General features: G+C 40.6%; 1 protein-coding gene and 1 long non-coding RNA gene across 4 annotated transcripts in view; one reads left to right on the top strand and one right to left on the bottom strand.

Annotated features, from left to right (window-relative positions):
• Positions 1–778, bottom strand: part of CHRM3 (cholinergic receptor muscarinic 3) — a 255,006-nt gene extending 254,228 nt beyond the window's left edge. For 2 of the 3 annotated variants that reach the window (XM_085055545.1, XM_085055551.1), the window contains exon 1: positions 549–739. The gene's annotated coding sequence lies outside the window, so the exon portion shown is untranslated. Of the gene's footprint in view, positions 1–548 lie in introns of all 3 variants that reach the window. The other variant, XR_014850852.1, reaches the window with a different exon arrangement.
• A 6,207-nt stretch (positions 779–6,985) lies between these two features.
• LOC146439606 (uncharacterized) lies at positions 6,986–15,622 on the top strand. Its single transcript, XR_014850851.1, has 2 exons — positions 6,986–7,250; positions 11,229–15,622. It is a non-coding gene; the product is annotated as an uncharacterized LOC146439606 (long non-coding RNA).
• Positions 15,623–17,498: the final 1,876 nt, after the last annotated feature.

Raw genomic sequence — 17,498 nt, 5'->3', positions numbered from 1 at the left:
CGCGGGGACTATCAGCGACCTGCCCGGGGAGAGGCCGCGCACCGCCGCGCACTCCCCGCTGCCCCGGCGGGAGCAGCCCGACAGCGGGCGGCACGTCGAGCCCTGCTCCGGGCTGCGGGGCGAGCCGCCTCAGGACGGGACACCGCACCGGCCGGCCGCGCTCCCCGACTCCGGCGAGCCCGAGGCGCACGGCGGGCAGCGGCTCCACGCCGCGCTGCTCGAGGGGCGCAGCAGCCCCCGGGAGCGGCTCCTCCGAGCGCCCCCGGCAGCGGGGCAGCCCCGCCGCTGTACGCGGAGCCCTCCGGTGGCTGCCGCCGCTGCCACAGCCTCAGCCCCCCGCCCTGGGTGGACAGAGGGCTCCGCGGCTCCTCAGCCGCTTCGAAGCGGGGACGGTCCGCACAACTTTCCCCGCGGAGAGCCCCGCCGCGCTGCCGGCCCGGGCGGTGCCGCACGCCGCTCCCCGCCGCTGACACCCGCTCGTACAAGATAAGACAAACAAACAAAAGCCCCCCGGACCCGCCCGAACCGGCGTTTCTCCTCCTTCCTACCTGCCCGCTTTCCGGCGACCCCGGACCGCCCGCTCCGCGCCGAGCGCTCCCCGCGGCGCGCAGGTGGCGTTAGGAGCGCGCTTCCCACGGGCGGCGCGCCCCCGGCGGCCGGAACATCCCCCGCCGGGCGCCGCCGGGAGGAGGGCGCTCCGCACCCGCCCGCGACACCGCCACCGCCAGCGCCAACACCGCCGCACCTGTGCCCGGGCAGCGGCACCGCCCCTTCAGTCCCGGCCCCCGGGTGGGCGGGGGCGCGCCGGGACCGCTCGCCCCGCGCCCGCCGCCGCCGCCCTCCCCATGCAGCGCCGCACGAGGGACACCGGGGCTCCACCGCCCGCCGCGCCGCGCCGCTCATTGGCGCTGCCGCCGTGACCTCACGGTGCCGCCCCGCCCGCCCGCTCGCCGACCCCGGCCCGCCGCCTGCCCCGGCCAGCCCCGCGGGCAGCGCCGGCGGCCACGGGCGGCACCGCCGAGGTGCGAAGCTGGGTGGCCCGACGGCCCGCGGCGACTCTGAGCTGGTGGGACATTGCGGGGGCTGGCGGTGCTCGGCCGGGCGGGGACGAGCGGGCGGGAGTGTGCCCGCAGCCCCCGCCCCGGGATGCAGGGAGTTAAACGCAGAGAGTTGCCAAAGCCGTCTCTTGCCCTTGGCAGCAACCTGCGAAGTAGCAAGGACTCACAGAAGATGAGGTTATGTGGGAAAGCCTTCAGTCTGCCACAGCTTCTTCTCTCTTTTTTTTTTTTCTCCTCCTCATCCCCCTTTTTTTAAAATCTATTTTTATTTGTTTTAATTGAGACATGTGAGCAGCTATTGCTTGAAGATTGTGGTTCTCTTTGTGGAGAGTAAATAATTTTCTGTTGCATATTAAAGATGCCTCTTAATGAGACATATAACACCAACAAAATCACAAACCCTCATGTAGCTCTGCAACATATATTAATATGGTATTTATTCATTACTATCAACTTTTCGAAAGGCCTGCTTAAAATATTCTCCACTCTCAGCTAATCAGGTTATGCTACAAACTCACAGGAAGCCACAAAATTTATTAATATATGCTTGTACTCCATTAAAACGTTGTATCAGAAGAATATAAGAAATCTGCTTTTAAAAACATCGTGTAAAAGTATGTGACAACTTTCTGCATCAAGCTGAGGTGTCTCACACCATCGTGTTTCTTCTGCTGTAAAAGAATAATAAATCTAAATTGAAATCATTCAACACAAAAGAAGTTCAGCACTTAGCGCTTGTTTTTGCGGGCCACGTTGCTATGGCATAAGGGAGCAGGGTGTGTTCTGCTTGCCTGCTTGTGTATTTCTTGGCTATGTGTAAGAAAAAAGTTACAAAGTAGTGCTCTGGAGAACATAAACAAAACAGCGGTGTATCCCTTCGAGGGCACCAATTCTCTATTAATCTTACAAATAATATTGTTTCAATTATATACCACCTTAAGAACAAAATTTTAAAAACTTGGGGTCCATCTTGCACTCTGTGAGTTCAGCGAGGAAGAATCACCTGTGCATGTGGTCCTTACACCACAGCTTTCACAGAACATGCCATAGGATCCTTAGTGACAAGTAGCCATGACCAGAGTCTGTAGAAGAATATATAAACTTCCAGGTATCAATTTTCAATATTTAGAAAGAAAATTTGGTAACCTGCTGGTTTTAAATTAATTCAACGGTAATTCACAACACTCTAAAAAATACCTGTGGGATGAAAAAGCAAAAATGAAAACTACTTACATATGAAAAAATAGACCTCTTGGTATGAAAAGATTCCCCTGCTTTTGAGCTCTGGGTATGTTGCTTTACTGCCCACCTATGCTTTTCTTTTTACCTTGCATCTCAGAATAGCATCAGAAAAAGCTCTATACCCTGTAATAGGAAGCTGGGGTTTCAGCGCCACTGCGAGCTCCTGCGACTGAGCCATCTCAGGTGACCCTTCCCAGTGCAGTTGTCCTTGGTGCTTCTGCACCTCAGCTGCTGAGGGCTCAGCACCCCCACATGTTGGAGATGAACTCACAGGATGCACCCCTGGCTTTTAAGAATATATTAGAATAGTGCATTTGTTTTTGTGCCACTGAAGATGTAGCTGAAAATTCGACCATCTTTTCCCCTTTGTTGCTTGTATGAGCTGTTAAATTTGCATAAGGGCTTCCCAGTTGTGAGCACACTAAATATAGCTAAGGTAATCTCAGGCTGAGATCTTTACAATGCATAGACCATTCATATGGGGGAGGAAAACCTCTCCAAATAGTAAATTGTGTTATGATTAGTCCAGTGTCAAAAAATGCATAGCTTTGTAGCTACCACAACCTCATTAATTTCTGAGGATGTGGCAAAGTTATCTATGTATATAACGCAGAATGCATTTTAGAAATTACATTCTTTTTAAGATTCAAAGCAAGCTGATATCAGCTTGGCTTTGAATTTGCCATGTTGTAAGGCACATATCAATACTTTATAAATCAGGGCTCAGTTGCCCAGTACAATTGTGTAACATAAATATATTTAACCTTGAGTCATGCAAAGTGAGCCTTTGAAGCAAGCATATACACACTAAAATCAATGATCCTAGAAAACTCATATAGGACAATGTCTTGTATAAAGAAATAAGTGTCAAGGCAGGCAAGGAACTGTTTAGGGAAGCCTAAGGTATGGGAATAAATTTTGCAATAACACTGCTAAATAATACTCGTTACGGAAAATATCCATTGATTTTAATAGGATCTTTAGCTGAGCAGAGACCAGAGGCTTAAACCTGCACAGTAGAGCTCCTAGATATAATACAGTCACTACATTGTATTCCTAGGAAGGAACAGAGGTGAAGATGAATTAGAAGGCTGTTTTTGTTTTTGTGGGTTGGTGTTTTTTTGTTTGTTTTTATGTTGTTGTTTGATTGGGGTTTTTTGTTTTTTTTTAACTACGAAACCTTGTGTGATTATTTTTTATGAGGTATCTGTTGGAATAAGAAGCAAATCTGGCATAGTAAGTTGCACATCTCTCAACATTTCAATTTATTTTTCCTCTCACTGAAAATATAGAACTTCACTGACATGTGGGACGACGTGGAGGATCAAGACCAAGTCACCAACCCTCACAGAGAGCAGTGCTGCAAGAAAGGTAGGAATGTACAAAGGAGCACCATGCAATTGAACAGCTGGACAAATGATGCATAACACACAGTTTTATAGAGGACCACTGAAATATTGATACTGCATCTTTGAACTACTGTACATAGGCCTTTTTGTGCCAGTGTTCATGGCCCTGCTTTTCCCAGAAAATGTGCAGTCATCCTCTGGACACTCTGTGGTTGTGTATTTGCAGATAAGATATAAACATGCTTTTTAAGAAATCAACTGAGCGCTCCTTGAAGTTATCCTTGAAGGACCTTCTTGAGTGACATCACTTCCTTGTCTGGGGTTTCATTCATTACATGGAACCAGGAATCATGTAGTTTCATTCAGAAGATCAGATGATAAAGATTATCTTTTAATTTTTGCTCCTGCCCTTGTTGCTCCTCTGGAACAGCAGATCCTCACATCTATAATAGTTAGGAATTTCTAATTTTAAGCCTCAATTTATTTCTGAGTACTTTATTCCCATTTGTCTTGCCTGATGATACTAGCCTGACTTGAGCTAGCTCACCATTCTCTTGTGTTTTAATGTCTTTATAATGTCCCCTCCATACTGTTGCTATTCTTAGCCTTTGTTTTCAGTCTTATTTTGTAAATGGGGTCCTCTTTTTTTCTGCTTATCCAAGCTGCATTTTTGTGTCATCTGTTGGGTTTTTTTTTTTTATTTTAATTTTTTAATTTCCTTCAATACAGTTGAAATTGTATTTCAGTTTTGGACAAGGTGCTAAATACAGCCAGTTATAAAGAGCTCAGAGTAATGAGAGTGCCTTGGACTGTAAGTCAGTGTCCACTCTGCTGCTTCCACAGCTCCATCACATTGATGCCTAATACCTTCTGGCCAAATAGTATTGACAAGTATTTCTTTTGCTTCTTTTGTTTCCAAGTGATAATGCCCAGCTCACAACAGTAATTCCTGTATTTGTCTTCCAGGTACGCTGTCCTGTTTTGCCTCACTGTATTTCTCACTTTGTGCCTTACTGTGACCTTATGGCCACTCTGGTGGGTTTTTTTTTGGCCAATCACCAGATACTCATCAGCCAGCCCTGGCAGCGCCTCTCAACTTTGTCTCACCAAGAGCCTCAGCTGGCAGATACCTCACTTTCGCCACGGCCAAGCAACTGCTGCTCCTTAAGGAATTCCTGCAGCAGTATGCACCTAGCCTGATGATTTGTCAGCACAACACACCTCATTGTCTGCTCTTTGTCCAGTGCCTTACAGTATTGACATTCTTTTACTAATCCTCATCCTCTTCAGCTTAACTAACAATTTCCCATGTTTCACTGTGCCAAAAGCTTGCTGAGCGCCAAATAGATCAAGTCTGTAGAGTTACCCTTGCTAAGGAAATTATCTTATCTTAAAAAAGGGATCAGATTAGGCACAACCTACTAAAACTTCCTTTTATCGAATTTTCAGCATGTAAATCAGTTCAAATCACATACCACTCCATAAATTCAGATGTTCCTTGTAGTGCAAGCAAAATCAAAGTCATTTTAATGCCTGGTGATCAGGGTCACACAGCAACCAAGCAAATAAGCATAGCTGAAACGAGACACAATTTGTGCCGTTGTCTTAATATATCTAAAGAATATGGTTTCATTCATGTTTCATAATCATTTCAGACAATGTCCAGCAAAGATGACAGTGGCTCACAATTTTCCGAAATGGTAATTTCATTGGCTATATCATCTGACAGTTTCTTTGTGAGAAAAAAAAGCAGAAAAGTGTGTTCAGATGGGGCCTTGTCTATATAAACAGGTCTAGTCAAGACTGCAATTCAAGTTCTAGGCCAAATATTTGGTAACATACAAATTTGATTTTTGTAACACTTTGATTTCACATAATGGAAAACACTTGCAAATCAATTAATTAATGTCTTGAACACATTTGTTAACTTTATATCATTATTTCCTAACTGTGAAATGCATTCAGTAGCACTAGCAGATCTAACAATGAGGTAAGTAGAAATGAGGGGTTTTTCTTAATGTGAAACAAAAGAAATATATTTGTCACGTCCCCCCCCAACACCTGTTAAGGCCCAGCAGAAGTATAAATTGAGTGTATGCTCATTTCAACAGCAGTTGGCACAGTGACACATGGGAAATGGTTAGCTAAGATGAAGAGGATGAGGATCAGTAAAAGAATGTCAGTTTTGCAGTGTTACTTAGCAAAAGGTGTTCTGACTGTTTTCACTAGCAACTAGAAGCATTTGCAATTATGGTGAGGGAAAATATCGCAATCAAAGTAGTCAGAAACTGGAAAGTTCTTTTGATAGATACACTTTTCAAGGGGCTGGATTTCCATATTCTCTCAGGTAATGTGATCCAGAATGTCTTCTTTCAGTACTTAAAAATATTTTAAGTTAGGTGGGGAAAATAAAAATACTTTGTTATTTTACAATGCAAAACTAATTACAAAACTAAATTTGTGAAATAATAGCAATTTTATCTTCTAGACAACTTTTCAGAGTTACTAAAAGCTATAAGGTATATATCAACCCCCTAGACTGCACAGAATACTGAAGTACACAAAATAAAGAAAACAAGTTTAATAAGGTAGGAATGCTCTCAGTGCCAATGCAAAAATGAAAAAAATAGATCACTGTTGGAGTTTCATATCATCTCCTGTTGCAAAGTGAGTATGCAAAGGCTGCTTAGAAAATAAATGATGCACTCAAACCTGGTAGAGGAATTCTGTTCCCAAGCAAAACGCTTTTTAGCATGTAATCCCATCACGGCACTTCTCTGCTACACACACTGTAAAAGGTACAGATCTGATGTGTCATTATGCAGTTGCAGCACGTTTAAACATTTCTGGTTACTGCAGACTGAGAGCTATTTAATACCATAGAATAAAAAATACAGAGTTGAAAAAATGGAATGTCACTGTAGTAAAAGACAGATCAGTAACTCTGTTATGACTCACTAGCTCACGATAAATTATTTAAACAACTTGAGCTCAAGAATGACCTTTCAGCCATTGCAAGGCAGGAAAAATATTTTCCTTTCTTAACATCCACAATTCAAATCCCACTTATTCCATCAAAATCAGAGAACCAAGACATGGGAACTTGGTCATTAATCCCAGACTGTGAAGTCCTGAAGTGCCATCAATCAGGTGTAGATGATGACGTAGAAATGGAAGGACTGGGAGAGGCTCTGCTGGGCAGAAACCAGAGGTATTTCACCTTGCTTGGCATAAATTTCTAAGCCTTTATGACAGAATATTTTAAACTGATAAACAAATCCTTCAGGTTATTCAGTTTTGTGAGACTCAGGTCTTGAAGCACATATTTTAATTGATTCCAAGTTATAAAAATAAACTTTAGGCAAACATAATTCCAGTGCATTGTACAGACATCCAATGCACATCAGAAATTTGTAGGTCAAGCTCCATTACCTCAGAGTATCTAGACAGCTGCATCCCTCTCAGATCTGACCTACTTCCTGTGCTTTTAAGAACAGGCCATGCACTTGTGAGATGCATCAAACCATGAGTTTAGGAGTCTCCTTCCCTCCTCTGCCAGGTCCTGGAAATGAAGGAGTGAAGTTGAGGCTGGGAAAAAAAGGTGAGAGGTGGGGAGAAGGTGTTTTAATTTTTGCCTTTTATTTCTCACGATCCAACACTGTAACTAATTGGTAATAAATTAAATTAATTCTTGACAGGTCAAGTCTCTATTGCCCATGAGAGTACTCAGTGAGTGGTCTTTCTGTTCAGACCTGCAAGCTTTCAATTTTATTTTCTCCTCCCGTCCTGTCTAGGAGGGGGTTTAGGAGAGAGCTGCTGTATAGGTGTCTGGCAGTTGTCCAAGCTGATCCCACCATGTCCCTATAGATGAATTTGCAATGCTACTGTGGGATCTACATGCACAGCCACTATGGTGTATGTTCTTATGGGAAAAAGCCAATACATCTAGTGGCTTATTTGGTGCTGTTTTGAAAAATACCTTGAAAGAATGAAGTTCAGTAAATTTGGGGGACCAAAAGTTAATTCTGGAATAGTGTCACACAAATATCCTTTCATTTATCCTTATTATCTCCACATCTGAGTTCTGTTTAAGTGAACAAGATTTTAATTTTTGACAGATTTAAGAAAATTAAATGCTGTTTCTGTAAGTTAAAAATTGTTGGGGTTTTTTGATTGTTGTTGGTTGTTTTTTTCCCCCAGAGATATCTTTCCCACTAATGTAATTGATTAAGTCTAATTCTCATATAGAGAGCACACTGAGGAATTTATTCAGTGGAAGTATCAAATGAGCTGGAGATACTTCTTCACATTGCAACAAATCAGCATTCTGCCAACTCATGCAACTCCACCTTTAAGATGCAGATACTATTTCTTGATCATTGACCTGGAAGTTTTTCTAAAACTGTGTGTTTGCTACTCCTTTTAAATAATTCACCTTCCATTATTTTTTCTGGAAACAATGAAAAAAATCTATGGCAATATTTTGAATGTGTAATGATTTGCACAGAAATTGTGAGGAGGAGAAAAAGGCTTAGAGGAATCAGTCTGAAAGATGTACCAAAGTATACACAAAGAAAATCTGTGGTTATGTGACTGGAACTTTAGCCAGAATCTCAGCATGTCAGCAAAGTTCCTGTGATAACATTGGATTAGTTATCAAAACATGGAAACTCTTCATATTAGTACCTAGAACATGGTATATGAAATTGTATAAATATGATTAAAAATGTGATTTTTTTTTTCTAAAGCCTTAAGGGTGATGTGCACAGATTTGAAGGATCTATAATTTTGATACTGTCTGTTTAAGACTCATATGCATCTTCCATTTCCATGACATCATAACAGTGCAATACTGCTGACTGGGAATGGTGATGCTGGATGCTGAAGGGAACTGAAGTTGTACAAGCTTTAGTAAATGCTGCCAGTATCTGAAAATGACAGTGAGATGGGGAAAAATATGAAGAAGTACAAACCTATTTTAGTCCGTGTATCCTTGAATTAAGTAGAAGGTGATGGGAATGATGGCACAGTGCTGGGTGGTTCAGTTGACACACCTGAAGGACAGGATGCCATCCAGAGGGACCTGGACAGACTCAAGAAATGGGCCAACAGGAATCACATGAGTTTAACAAGACCAAGTGCAAGCACCTGGGTCAGGGCAATGCCACAGTATCAACAAAGGCTGAGGGATAAAATAAGTTGAGAGTAACCCTGAGGAGAAGGATTTTGGGATGCTGATGGATGAGAGGCTGAACATGACCCAGCAGTGTGCATTTGAAGCCAGAGAGCCAAACATGTTTATCCTATAATGAGTACCACTGAATACATGAGACAAATTCATACAGCTTGAAGAAATATTAATGAAGCACGTTTGGCACTGCTCCTTGGCTTCTCCAAAAGAAGACATTCAGGGAAGGGAAATGTGCCACCTGGCCACCTGAAATTCCTGTTTTCTTTCTTTCAGCCCACAGCAGTTTACAGAACAGGGAGACAGAAATCCCGCTCTGGAAATGCTTCCTTCTTACCCCTCAAAGATTTTTCTGCAGGTTTCTCTGTTTTGCCAGCCCCTGTCTGGGATAGACAAGAGAGTACACAGTTGACTGGAGCCTGTATGGTGTGCTGTCACTGTACACCAGCTGCCTGTTATTCAAGAAATGTTGTAAAACATCTCAGGGAGTCTATGACTAACACAGTTTCAGTAATGATCCAGAAACAGACACTAGAGCAGGAGTTAATTAGCAGCCACCCAGCAGCACCAAAGTGAGATGGGAAGAGTCTGTGTTTAAAACCGCACGCCTTCTCCAATCCACATAATTCACATTCATCACTCACTGTACAAAAGCAGGCACTTAACTCGTTGATTCTCTAAGTGCAAAACCAAAGCAAGGAAAATCTTTTCATATGCTTTGTAGTACCAGCTGCTCTACTGTCCTTTTACAGCTAATTAAAACCACATGATTTTCCAATACACTCAGTACAGAAAAATGTGTATTTTGGTGCTATATCACTGCAAAAGAGCACGTCTTGCTGCAGATTAGAGAGCAATAAGTTGAGATCCTATTGAGAGCTGAAAAAAGAATGAACAAATATGGTTGGCCTTCATCCTCAGGAGTCTTAACAAATGCTCATGAAAGTCCCCTGAGGTATAGTTAGATGCCATCTCTGCAGCAAAATCCCTGCAGCTGAGCAGTATAGGAAAAGGATTTGGCAGCTTCCCTAAGATATGTATATTCAAGTGGAAATTATTCAGAAGGAAAGGTTTGTCTTATGACTGAAGGGGCCCAGCAAAATGCTGGTTCCAGGGCTGGGGCAGCAAAGAAAAATGGAAAGAGGGACAGGGAGACCATTTTTTTTCAGGAGTTTATGGGTTAATAAATTAGTATTTGTGATCTATTTTAAGGGCTCTGAATTAAAAAGGCAACCTCTAAGTGCTGAAATACCACTCTTCTGAATTTGCAGTATAATTTAATTTATGAGAATTATGCAGTCAAAAGGTTCACAAATCAAGTTGTTGGGGTTTTTTTAAAACAACTTTCAGTTTGAGGCTAATTATCTGTTTCAGAGTCAGTAATGGATTTTTCATACATTTTCTATGTTCATATTCATATGCAAAAGTCATGCCCATAAAAATACATTCTTCTGGGGCATTCCAGCAGATATTTTAATCAGTTAGGAAAGTTGATCAAGAAACTAACATATTTGAAAAGCACTTTTCACTAATGCAGATTAAGATTCAGGCAGAGGATGTGCAACAGTTTATATTAAAAAAACTCCCAACAAATAAAGATGGAATTTTCTCCTTATTATTACTTTTTTTTTTTTTTCCAGTTTGCGGTGCTTGCTGTAATTTGACTGATCCTAACTTCCACATTCCCACACATTTCATTTTTGCTCATGGCAACCTGTTCTCTAAGTTTGGTGCAGAACTTTTTCCAGAGATTATTTTTCTTCAGGGTAGCACAGAGAGAAGATCAATAGTTTCCTTTTTTGTTTCCTGCGAATCTTAAAAAGTGCAATCAAATGGTTATGCCAACACAGAAATGGATTTATTACACACTAGTGTTAAATGTGAATCACACTAACAAATATTGGAGTCTATTGTGGGTATTTTGTAAATATTTGGCTTCATTGTTTGTGAAGCCAAGCCCTACAATGTCCGTATTTATGCTGCTAGGCATGCACATGATCATAGAGATCATGGTCAGTTAAAAGGTAGGAAAGGAACTACTCAAAATTTACATATTAGTAGACAGGGACTGCTAGATATGGAATGTTATTAGAAAAAGACAAATCATGGAGTTATCAACTGCTCTGAATAACTTCCTTCTTTATTGTGTTCAGAATTCTTATAGAAAGGAAACATGGATCCTTTCAGAAGGCCTTTAGGAAGCCCTCAGGAGAACAAATCCTGGAAACTGAGGTAGTAGCAGGAGTAATGAAATTTTACAGTCTGTAGAAATATTTTTTCAAGAATTCTATACCTTTTAGCCTTTAGTTGTGCCATTGAAATAATATGGACTAAACTGTAAATGTAAGCATAACGATTTAGTGTAATATGCTCTGTTATCTTTTGGCACAGGAAGAATATTGAGTGAAGAAGAACTGAGTGAAGAGCAACTGGAAAACCTCTGACTTTGAAGCACATCTGAAGAACTTCTGTCAGTACAAGTTGTACCATACAAACACACACAAATATGACTTCAGAGCAGTAGATTAATGCTGTATATTACACGCTGTGTAGTTCCACAGGCCTGTGAAAGTAGTTCTGAAAAACTGTAAGCCTGCCAGAGATCAAGGTGCAAATACCACAGAAACCATAAAGGAAGCAAGTACAAAAGGATGAGCCTATGAAGGGCAGCATTTTTTTTTATCAACTCTCTTAATGCAGAGTTTCCTGAGCAGATGTTCAGAGCAGGCTGCACTTGTGGCATTTGTTCTAGCTACACTTCTGCTACTACCCTTTTACTGAATGTTCATTCACTTCATCAGTCTATAGGTGTTAAATGGTATAAGATTATATAAAAACAGTATAACATATCCCTCAGTGAGAATATAAAATCAGTAAAAGCTTAGCAAATGTGAGGAAGCATAATGAGCAGCATACATTTGACTTCATTTTCATTATGGTAACAGGAAATTGCATGACAGGGAACCATCAAATTGGAAATGTTTCAGAAGCAAAAAATAAGCCAGGATAGAAACCACAAAGGTAGTTTAGGGATCTTATATTTTTATACCTATGATTATCTTTTTTATATTAGTGATTTATTTACTCTAAAGGTATTAATTTTATGTTAATAGCAAAAAAATGCTTATTCCAACATGGTGTCTTACATGTTTTTGAGAATTTTTCTGCTTTTAAACATAAACATTTGTTACATGTATTTTTCTTCTCATCTATGATTTGCATACTCATAAACTGAGTGAATTGCCTATATAATGTATTTTCTTGTTATGCTGTTCTTTATTTACTATATAATATTTTTAATTCATACAATAATTTTAAAATGTATCCAGATGATATTCAGCGTGACCCATCACATTATAAAAGCATAGATTTCCTTGACTTTATTGGGAAAATACTCTTGGGTTTTGCTCCTGTCTGGTATCCCAGATCTCCATAAAATCCATATTACATAAACTAAACATTTTTAAATGGTTCAAAGAGTGTCTAATATGAGACATAGAGTATTTACTGGTGTTTGGAGCACATTTACATTACTGGTGTTGGAGCACATTTATTGGTTAGCAAGCAGTCTAGGGAGTTGAGATGGCATAGCAACACCTGAGATTCTTGGACAGCCATGACATGACTACCTGTAAAAAGTTAACAATCATTCTGAAGAACTACTTTTCAAAACCTCCACATAATTCAGGGCTAGACTCATACTGAAAAATTCTTTTGTGATCAAAGAACTTGAGTATCCAATTGCATATATGTGTATCTATTTTCTCTTCTACATAATGCCTTTGCCTAAAAAGTTTACTTTTCCTGTTATCTGAATAATTACTTAAGTCAGAAAAAGATCAACTAAAAGGCTAGTCATCTTTATAATAAATATTTTCTTAAAGAACATGTGATTCATTTTGTTTGCAGCAATCAAAGTTAACCTTTGATGGAAAATAAAGAAAAAATATTTAAAAAGCTATCAGCACAGACCTGTGCTATTTCTAATAAATTTCATTGCTCTAGACTAGTTAATTTACATAGATTACATAGAGCTGTTGAACATTTATCCTATTCTCCAGTGATTTAATCTTTCTTTGGTACTTTCTGCTTTCCTATATTTATGTCTTCCCAAAGTAAGTGCAAAATACTAAATTAGAAAAGCAACAATTCATAACCACTTATCTGCACATGGCTGCACAAGACAGACAGAAAACAAGCTGACAGTCATCTAGGATTTATTCTCCATGATAAAGGTGTGACTGCGCAGCTGTGGCCATGACATAAGAGTTTATTTAGTCTGGATTCAGCAGAAGCAAAAATGAGCACAATGAGATAACAAGCAGATGACTTCAGAGCCTCTGAAAACTGCTGAGTAATAAAGGGCTAAATTAAGAAGCTAGCTCCTTACTTCTGTACCATCAGTTCTTCAATCTGAAGGAAACAAGAATAGGAAAGGAAAAGCAGGGTCTCTTTGAGGGAGCTGTGGGGCCTTGGAACTATGGCTGAGAGGTTCTGGATGATGTTTGGTCATGACAGATTACACTGGTTAATCTGTATTGCTGACCTACAGTTCAAAAGCTATCATTGCAAAAGCTACTGTTCAAGCCAGACAGCCATGTCATTAAACTAGGCAACCATTTGTCTGGCTTAGACCTGATATATCTCTTGACTTGATGATTAAGCCATATATTCAGCAAAATTAGGTGAGGAATTTTAAGGGAGTCTATGAGCCCAGGGCTGACCTTGTTTTGGGCAGGCACTGATCAATTCCTTACAAGCAAATTTAACTATCCTTCATCATATTTACTTACCTGTACATGACTACACAAGTCAGGAAGGAATCAAGTTCACAGTCATCTAGGATTTTTTCCTGCATGAGAAAGGTGTAATTTCCCAGCTGTGGTCATGGCATAAGACTTTATTTAGGCTGGATGCAGTAGAAGCAATAATGAGCCCAAAAAGATAACAAGCAGATTATTTTAGAGGTGCTATAAATTGATGTCCATGCTTTATTGCGTACCAAGGACGTAAAGGCAGAGTGAAAGCAGTGAACACTCCCTCTCTTGTCTTTCTCAAAAACTAACTTCAGTCTCAGTGAACCCAGGAAAATATTAGCAGAACCTCATTTTGGCTCAGTCAAAACCAAACCAGTGACTGAAAGCTACAGACATCTTCAGGAGGGATGTGTAAACAGTTAGCACCAATAACCAGTCCTGCATTAGTAAAACAAAACAAACTCCTTGCCCTGTGAATCTCCAGGAAGCCAGAAAGTAAAAAACCCAAGGAATTAACTTTGAAGCAGAAACAAACATGTGATGAAACTGAGAAGTTAGTGACATTTCATTGGCTCTATCAGGAAATGAGGGAGTAAGTAAGGCATTTCAGAGAGACTCTCTGGATATCCTATGAACTCTGTGTTCTGTTCGTCAGCTTTCAATGTTTCCTTCTTACTCACGACTATGACATGGTAGCCAGTTTTATGTTCTTGATAGTGAAGGACCCCATCTCAGGCTCTGGAGATCTGCTGTCTGCATCCTGCATGCATTTGGTTCCAAGCTGTGCCAATTAACTCTCTGGATACTGTGGAGTGTTCATCCTGTCACTATCAGATGTGTGTCATTATATATGCTACAGTCTGAATGAATCCAGAAATAATTCTATCTTGTCAGCTGAGCAGACAGTCTCATCACTACCCTTATCCATGAGGCAGCAGGAGCTGTGTGAGAAAATAGTGAACAATCATTGGGATTAATTAAAAGCAAAGTGATTGAAATAAATTAATGTCATTGAAGGAATTGTGTTGTTGCTAAGAGAAAAAATTTTTTTGAGCTGGGTATTCTTAGAAGGTTAGCTCTGCATCTTCCAGTCCACCTGGTCAGCTGAAAGCCACATCTCTTTGGGCACTGAAAACTTGTTTTGTGATAGATAGAAGAGTAGGTATGTACTGATGCTGGTTGGCCAAATTTGCTCTGTGCTTTTCTAGCAAAACTTTATTTTAATGGGAAAATGTGTTTCTTGACAAACACTTTTTTCAGAAAGTGCTTGCATTCCGTGAAAATCCTTGATGGGAATGCAAAGGAAGAATTCTTTTGGAACTTCTAAATTTTTGGTTTATGTTTTCAGGTTTTTGTACTTATCGTGTTTGGAGATTCAATTTTTTTTTTTGTGTGTGTGTGTCTAATGAAAATAACCAAGAAACCAAAAAATTAGTGGAAAGCATCTGTATAATAGGTATTTTCTTCAAGAAAACTACCACACCACTATACCAAACCTGACAGAGACATCAAGAGATGTCAGAGATGTCAAGATCATGTTTCAAGAACTGGGAATAAAATTCCTACCTATCTGTCTATTCCTTTAAATACAGGCTTTTCTTTTCCTGGTACTCTGAAATCTTTCCTTCTGCCTATATGTCATTCTTTAACTTCAACTCCTGTTCTCAATCCATCAAATATACTCTGATAGCAGTTTTTTGTTATCTCACATAATTCATCTTCACCATTCATCAAAGTTTATGGTATGATTTTCATAGTAAGTGTCTCCTCTGGTGACCATGACTTTGCTGAAGAAATTCTGGCAAATGCTGCCTTATAATTTTTGCTGTATTCTGTATTAAGTCATATTAAAATCACAGAATATTTTATTCCTCTCAATATATTTAAGATGCTCCTCAGGATCTGAATTCTGTGCTAGTACTTCGATACACAAAAGCTTTCTTGTTTTACTGAGGATAGGGAAGTTGTACTTGAAAATGTTGCTTTATGAAATCTGAGCATGACAAAATAAACTTCCTTGTATTCCTTCTATTGTGGAAGAATGTAATTCTTTGTAAATATTGAATGCCTGTGAGTATTTGAAGTCAAAAACCCCTGCGTGTGCATGTTATATAATGGGCACTTGGAGCCCTTTATCATTAATAACTATGCTTTTTTATTAATATGTTGTATTTGTCTTAACAGAAGCCCTTATGTTTGGTGTTGGATCAATGAGTCCTGAGAATTTGAACACTATACTGTCCTGGGCAGCAAGTAATTAGTATCTTGGCATTTGTGGGAAGTCTGTTGCCAATATCACTCACCTGCCATTACCAAAGGAGCAATGACACAAGAAAACAATAAAGAAGAGGGAAAAGAAGTTGTTATTGTTTGTTTAACTGGCATGAAAGCAAAGCGAGCTGCATGGAGAGAGGCCAAATGGTTACTCACAAGAAGTACAGTAGGCAGCATGACCGTGAAAGGCTGCACACTGCCAGCAGCTCGCCAGAGCCAGTCCCTGCAGAGGGGTGTGCATGCTGCCAGATCCAGCCGCACAACCAGGGCCCAAGTCCAACCTGTCACACATCTGAGAGAAAGATTAGATGTTCTAATCACTCATCTGAATGAAGAAAGAACAGGAATTAGTTTTTCCTAAGCAACGCTGGAAGAAAAATGCACTTAGGCATGGGGGAGAGGAGGAAAAGGGAAGTTGTATGCGGAAAAAGGGAGGCTCTCCTCCCAGTCCCTGGCTAATACACCTCGCTAGGATGACACAAAAGCTTTCAAAAGTGTATTGACTTCACTTTAAAGCAAACAGAAAAGCAGGAATCTTCCTGGTGTAACAAAAACTTCATAAACCGGTTGTCATAAATCAAGGCATTGTTCATTTGAAGATTACGTTCTTTTGAAGAATACCTCTTCCAAGGAAATTGCCAAGAGTAGTTATACATCTTAAAACTGGAAGCATTTCTAAGATTTTAGCTTCTTTTTTGTTTTGTCCAGAGATTGATATAGGTCCTTCTTTTCTTTGAAGTGGGGGAAACTAAATAGCTTACAGCCTTACAGCCTGCTGGTGAAGAATTGGGATGCTGCTTAAAATTTTCTTTCAGATTTGGCTCAGAAAAAGCAAGGATTTAAATCCTGATCTTCCCAAAGAAGCAAGGTACCATTACCTCTCTGTTCCTTTATTACCATTTTTTGCCCAGTGTGGAATAGGACTCCTCTTACACGTTCATACACTTTCAAAGCTCTAGGTTGTCCAGATCCACAGTACCCACGAGGAACAGCAGTTATTGAATTTTCCCTTTAAAGATCTATGGTTTGCTAACAGTAGGTAAAAATTGAGTCAAAAGGATATCTATCAGGGGCTGGATCAATAAATTGCTTTTCATGCAGCGGGTAACTTAATTCATGCTCAGAGAGTGTCTTTGCTCAGACAGAGTGTCTGTTGCACAGACACAGCTGAACAGACAATGCTGGCCGCAGATTGTGCTGGGGAGCACAGAGCAGCTGTGCACAGGTTTTCCTCTTCACAGATGCACACACAAACACACGTGCTCACAAGCACATCACCTACGTTCAGACCATGTATGAAGCTACAGTGTAACTGTAGCTGCAATTAGGTGTGCCAACACCACACATAATAGAGCATATACGGAAATTGTCCCTGTTTTGGGGAGTTCTCTCAAGTGCAGGTGCCAGGACATGGGGATAGCCAGACCACCATCCAGGATTGATGCACCACCCAATCTGACCATTTGATCACAAGAGAAAAAAATTTGGTTTCAAACAATTACTATTTGATATTCTTCCAAATGTAGTAAAACCTCTAAAAATTGCTAAGTCAGTGTTAAATTAAGAAGCTAGTTCCTTACATCTCCTGTACCATTAATTTTTTTGTTCTGAGGAAAAAGAGAATAAGAAG

Source organism: Lichenostomus cassidix, chromosome 3 (genome assembly GCF_008360975.1).
Source record: "Lichenostomus cassidix isolate B80296 chromosome 3, HeHo_3.0, whole genome shotgun sequence".
NCBI lineage: Eukaryota > Metazoa > Chordata > Aves > Passeriformes > Meliphagidae > Lichenostomus > Lichenostomus cassidix.
Note: the sequence above shows the minus strand (reverse complement) of the source record. Positions and strands in the feature narration are given on the sequence as shown.